This window comes from Chaetura pelagica, unplaced genomic scaffold, assembly GCF_000747805.2.
Source record: "Chaetura pelagica isolate M959 unplaced genomic scaffold, ChaPel_1.0 scaffold72, whole genome shotgun sequence".
NCBI classification, from domain to species: domain Eukaryota; kingdom Metazoa; phylum Chordata; class Aves; order Apodiformes; family Apodidae; genus Chaetura; species Chaetura pelagica.
The window spans coordinates 3,703,116-3,708,944 of record NW_009952560.1 but is presented as its reverse complement, the minus strand read 5'-3'; positions in this window follow the sequence as shown (position 1 = coordinate 3,708,944).

The window sequence follows — 5,829 nt, the reverse complement described above, 5'->3', positions numbered from 1 at the left end:
GAAAGGAAACAGAGCACTCCCTGAGAAAGTCACAGGCAGAGACACAGGAGTGTCTTTGTTGTGAAGGTGCTGCGTGGGCTGGAGTTGGGAATGTTTTAGCAGGGGTTTCCATTCTGGAATGGCAGCCCTTTATCCAAAGCAGGGCTGTCCTGGCTCACAAGCTGGGCTGCTGGGCCTGGTCCCTGGATGTCAGGGCTGTGCTCATGAAGTACCCAGAGCTCAGAGCCTTCTCTTGCCTTCATCTTCCCTCTTTTGTTCAAGCTGTTTGGGACCGTGACAAGTGTGTGTGTTGCTGCTGGTCCCTCGCTCAGTCTCCCTGTCCCTGCAGCCCCCCTTGCTCTCTCTTCCTAATGGGACCCTGAGGTTTTGCTGACCCAGTTTTGATGGAGCTGCAGGAGGGGTCTGGCTGCCAAAGTCCCTGTGCCTTTTGAAGCAGTGTTGACAATGTCCTCATGAGGGATTATTTTCTGGTTGCTTCTGCCCTTCATGCCCTGTGAATCCTCTGCCAGTCAGTGGTGTGATGTTGAGGGATCTGCTGCCAACGTGGCCCTTTAGCTCTTGCATCTTGTGTTGTTTTCCCTTTCTTTGCTCACTCACTGCCTGTCAGAACCTCCCCCCTTGTTGCCTGTTTGGCATCCACCAGACATTGCATTTTATTTTTTTTTGTCTCACCATTTTAATTTCTTAAAAAAAAAATAAATCTGTCCTTTGAAGTGCAGAAAGGCTGTCCCAGGGTGATGTGAAGCTTATGGATGGAACCCACACCTGCAGCTCTAGCTGGCAATTCTCTGATAGCTTCTTAGGTGCAGGAGCACACCTTGTACTTCCACAGATGCTGTGAACAGGTTGGATTTAATCCCTTCAGATGCTGCTTTGATTTTTCCTATCTCCCTTGCCAATACCATCCATCTGATGCAAGGCTCTTGGAAGAGGGGACAGTATTCTTCACCTTTTGTCTAAAGGTGCACTGAAAAGAAGTAGAAGCTCCTCACTGCAGGTTGCAGAGTCCCACAGAGCTCCTGGCTCTAGAGTGGGAACTTAAGATGTTTGCTGGTACCTGTGCCTGCATGTGTCATCTGCTGCAGCCCCATCTGGCTTCAGGCTTGTGCTGAGCTGGCTTCTCACAGGGGGAAATCGCTGAGATGTCAGATTTTGGTGTTGTTTTTTTTTTAAGGGAACTTTTTAAAACTCTGCAGGATGCTCAGGAATATTTGCAGGTGTAAAAAGAAATGGTGAGTAGCTGTGGAAGTGCTGAGCAGACAGCCCTGGTGGGTCTGGCTATCAGAGCTCAAACAATTGTTTATGACTTTAAAAAGTAACTGGAGCTTGTTCAGCACTGGGGGCTGGTGGGCACCTGTGTCATGGTGCTGAACAAGGGGGAGAGCCTGTGGACCTCTCTGGTGTCAGGGAGGCTGAGGGACTTTTCACAAGGGCATGTGGTGATAGACCAATGAGGTTTTAAACTGGAAGAGGGAAGATTCAGGTTTGACATGAGGAAAAACTTCTTCCCTGTGAGGGTGGTGAGACCCTGGCCCAGGTTGCCCAGGGAAGCTGTGGCTGCCCCATCCCTGGCAGTGTTGAAGGGCAGGTTGGATGGGGCTTGGAGCAACCTGGGCTGGTGGGAGATGTCCCTGCTCATGCAGAGGGGTTGAAACAAGATGATCTTTAAGGTCCCTTCTCAAACCAGCCTGTGATTCTCTGACCTGGTGCCTGGGCTGGGTCTCCTTGATGCAGGAGAAGCGCCCGAGCGCAGGGGCCAAGTGCAGGAGGGGGCATACGTGGGTATTTCCCTGCTGGGCTATAAATGGAGTTGCCTCTAGGTCAGGCATGTATCACCAGTGCTAAATTTACTTTAAAATATTACTGAGGTGGGGAGGTTTGTGAGTCAGGTCTATAAAAGCCTGCACTGCTTATGTAAAGAGATGCAGGCAGGGAGGAAGGCTCAGGCACAGCCCTTGGGGTCCTGCCCCGAAATAAACCAGCTCTTTGTGTTCAGGCAGCAGCTGCACCTTGTGTCTGTGCCTCACAGCAGGGCTGGGGGGATCTGCTGGCCTCTGCTTCCTGCATTTCCACACATTTCAGAAAATGTAAATAATTTTCAAGCCTGCGCTCTGGCTCAGGTGAAGTTTTTCTTAAAAAACAAACAAACAAAGCCAAAAAAACCAAACATTTTGGGGATCAGTTCATCCTTTCACATCCTTTCATGTGCTACTTCAGGGGGCCTTCAGCTTGAGATGTGCTGTGGTGCCTCTGGGAGGGGAAAGGAGGGTGTGAGGGGCACTGCTGTGGGGGTTCCAGCATCCAGATCTTATTCATTCAGGTGCATGAACCTGCTTGGCCCTTGGAAACCTGGTGCTGCTGGAGGCAGCTGGTCCTGCTGGCACTGCCCTGTGCTTGGCCATGGCCTGCACCACCACCAGCCTCAGCTCTGACCACAGGCAGGGCCACAGCCCAGGGGAATGAGCTCCTATGCTTCCCAAGGAAGATGTTCCTTGACTCTGAAGCCAAATCCCTTCTGTGAGCAGAAGTTCATCTCTTGGGTGGTGAGTCCTGCACTGGCCATGGTCTGGGAGCTCTGGGCAGGAGGGGCTAAGGCAAGTCGTGGCCTGGACAGGGCAGGAGGAACCTGTTCCAGTTGTTAACTCATTTCTTGGGAAGTCTCAGCTTATACCTTCTATGTGTTTTGCAGTAAAAAATCGAGGTAGGTAGAGAGCATCCCTGAGAGCTTGAAAGCTACTGGGTCTTCTCCACGTTCCTTTAATTTTATTATAGTTTGCTGTGTGCCTGGGGCAGCTGCTTCAGCTCCAAAAGGAGTTCCAGTGCTGTGGGTGAGGTGCTGCTCTGCTCCCTGCCCAGCTGGCATTGATGAAGTGATCTGTTTGCATCGATCCTTGCTGGGAGGGAGCATGAAATACAGGTTTTATGAAATTGGACCTGAGACCAAATAATTGGAAGAAAACCCTTTAGAACCTGCAGCCTGTAATTAAACATTTGCAAGAGGCAGGGAGGTACAGCCAGCTCAGCAGAAGGAGGCATTTTGCTGGGAAGATTTCCTCCTTCCCTTTGTTCCATGCTGTGTGCTATTAAAGCAACAACTTCTCAAGCTGCAGAAGCTTCAGCAGCTCCTGGCCAAGAATAGCATCTAACATTGCAGCTAAGCTGGAGACAAGGGCCATCAGTTGTCTTTTGGGTTGTTGGGGGTTTTTTTAGCATGTAAACTAGGTAGCTTAACCCAGAGAGAAATCCCCATTCCTCTATTTTAGTTATTTTAGAGATTGCAGGATGGGAGATTTTACCTTCTGAAGGATCCAGCAGAGTAACCACCATCAAGGAGAGGTCCTCATTTTGAGCAGTGCCCTGATCTGCTGGTGCAATTCAAGCCCAGGTGTGCAAGCCAGGATCTCCACTTTGCCTTCGTGCAAACCCTAACCTTCCACAGTATGTCCAATGTGTCTTGTCTGGTTAAAAAAACCTGAGTTTGAGGTGTGGTAGAAACATCTGCCTTCCCAGCAGGACTCCTGAGGAGCTGCTGGGCACTGGGAGCCGTTCCTGTGTCGCTCTGTGCTTGCAGGGGAACAGCAGCAGCTTTGAGCTGGAGGCAGGAGTTGTGCTGCAGAGAAGGCTTCATCTGCTCACAGGAAGGCAGGTTCTGGGCAGGACCACAGGAAGGTGGAGCCTTCCAGCACCCTCCCAAAGTCAGGTTTCATTTTCCTCTACTTTTTGACTGGAACCTGCCAGGATTGTGTTTGGTTAACTGCAAGCTGTGAAGGAGGCTCCCTCCATACACCCTGATTTCATCTTTTTTTAACCTCTGCAGAAGTTTGGGGTGCAATCTATTCCTTTTTTGGGCCCACTGCTGGGCTACAAGCCCCTTGTGTCCTTGCAGACCAGAGTGAGCTGTACCAGAGCCAGGAGTGTTCCTCATCTCCAGGTCTTACTGCTGCAATTCTGCAACCCAGAGCCCTCCTGGATCCCTCCTGGAGGAGCTGCATGAAGCTGCTGCCCATGTAGGTGCTGTAGCCCAGGGCTCTGGCTCCCTCACCTCAAACACAATTTACCAAGAGGCTTTGAGGTGCCTGAGGAAGCCCTTTAGCTGCTCCCTCTTCCACAGCAGCCACTGTCAGGAAGGAGAGAGAAAATGCAAACATTTTCCATGTGCTTTTAATGCACAGCTCCTGCCTGCATGGAAACCAGTTGAGGAACTGGTGACCAACTTTTTGTCCTTTGCTTCAACCGCAAAGCTCATGCAAATTCACCAGTGAGGACAAACATTTGGAGGTGGAGGTAGAGCCTGTGGTGTTTAGCAGAAAACACACACAACATGGAAATTGGATGTAAACCTCTCGCTGTTCCTCTGCCCATCCATAATACATGAGCCCATCAGAGCAGCATATTAATAAAACAGGAGGCTAAAGCACTTGGCACTCCCAGCTCTTTAGTGAAACATCAGAGGAGAGGCTGTCAGCTTCAGTCTTTGAAGCCTGGAACTTGCACCTGCCCAGCTTTGGTGACATGGTCAGGATGCTCTGAGGGGAATCTCACCACTGAAGGGGGATCTCTCCATGGTGCAGGGGCCTTTCATGCCAGAAAAATTCTCCTCCTCCAGGGCAAAACCTGCTCTTCCCTGCTCAGCCTTCTCACCAGCTGAATTCTTGAAGCAATAGACACTGAAGGGCAAAGATGGGTTAAAGCAACCTCAGCCATGGTGTGGAGATGCAGTTGCATCTGTTCCTCGAAAGCTCTCCCTGCCAGGACCACCAGGTCTGGGTACCACCAATCACAACCACAAATTCCTTTGCTGAAGAGTGGAAATTGTTACACTGACATTTTCTCAACCTCTTAAGTTTTGCTTCTGCACCAGGACAAAGAAAGGTGGCCCTATGGCCCTTTCCTGTGCTCATGCTGGTGTTGCCAAGAGCTGTTGGGCAGCCAGTGATCCCTCTGGCCCTCCTGGTGAGCAGGGGCAGGAAGGAGATGCTGCTGCTGAGTAACATGAGTTACTCCACCAGTGCCTGACCTGAGAGCAAAGGGGTGTAGCTGTGGGGTGGTCTAAGTCTGGACCTGCAGGGCTGTGAGCAACTGCTCATGGCTGGTGGCTCTTGAAGGCAGAGCCCAGCTGAGCAGCTCAATCTGCAGGGAGCTGGTTGTGGGGCAGAGCTGTCCCCATGCCATGTGCCTGGACCCTGGGAACCCCAGGGACAGACTCGATACTGAGACAAGCTCTGGCAGAAGGGGTTGGGCTGTGGGCAGCTGGGGGTCTAGGATAATTAATTGCTGCTCCTTTGATCATTTTCTGAGATACACGTGAGGGAACCAGGTCTGTTTTTCAAGAGTTTGCAAACATTTAATTTGCATCCTCTCTGGCTTGGAGCACCTGGGGAGTTTCCCCACCTGTTTATTTTTTGCTGCTCAAAAAGCCCTGTAGCTTGCATCACTAGGAGAGGAGAAGAGGGAAAATGAGGGTGACAGGCAGGCCAGAGCTCCACAGAGTCACATCAGAGGCCAAAGTCTTCGGGGTTGGACCCCAGAGGTGGTTTTGAGTGGTCTGTTCACCCTGATATTGTCCCTGGGGCTTCTCTGGGTACAGAGGAGCAGGTTCCCCCTGGCTCTGCTGGTGGCTCAGTGCTCCTTGATGCCTCTGGCCACTCCAAAGACAAGCAGCCACCCCTGCCTTGCAGGGAATCCCATCAGCAGGACACACTCCTGGCCTGGCTGTTCAGAATGTTTGTTGCTGACTCACCCAGCGGGGCTGCCAACCTGCCCAGGAGTTACATCTGCCTTCTGTCCCTCATGGACACGGATGAAAGTGGAAGTGCTGTGTCTGATACC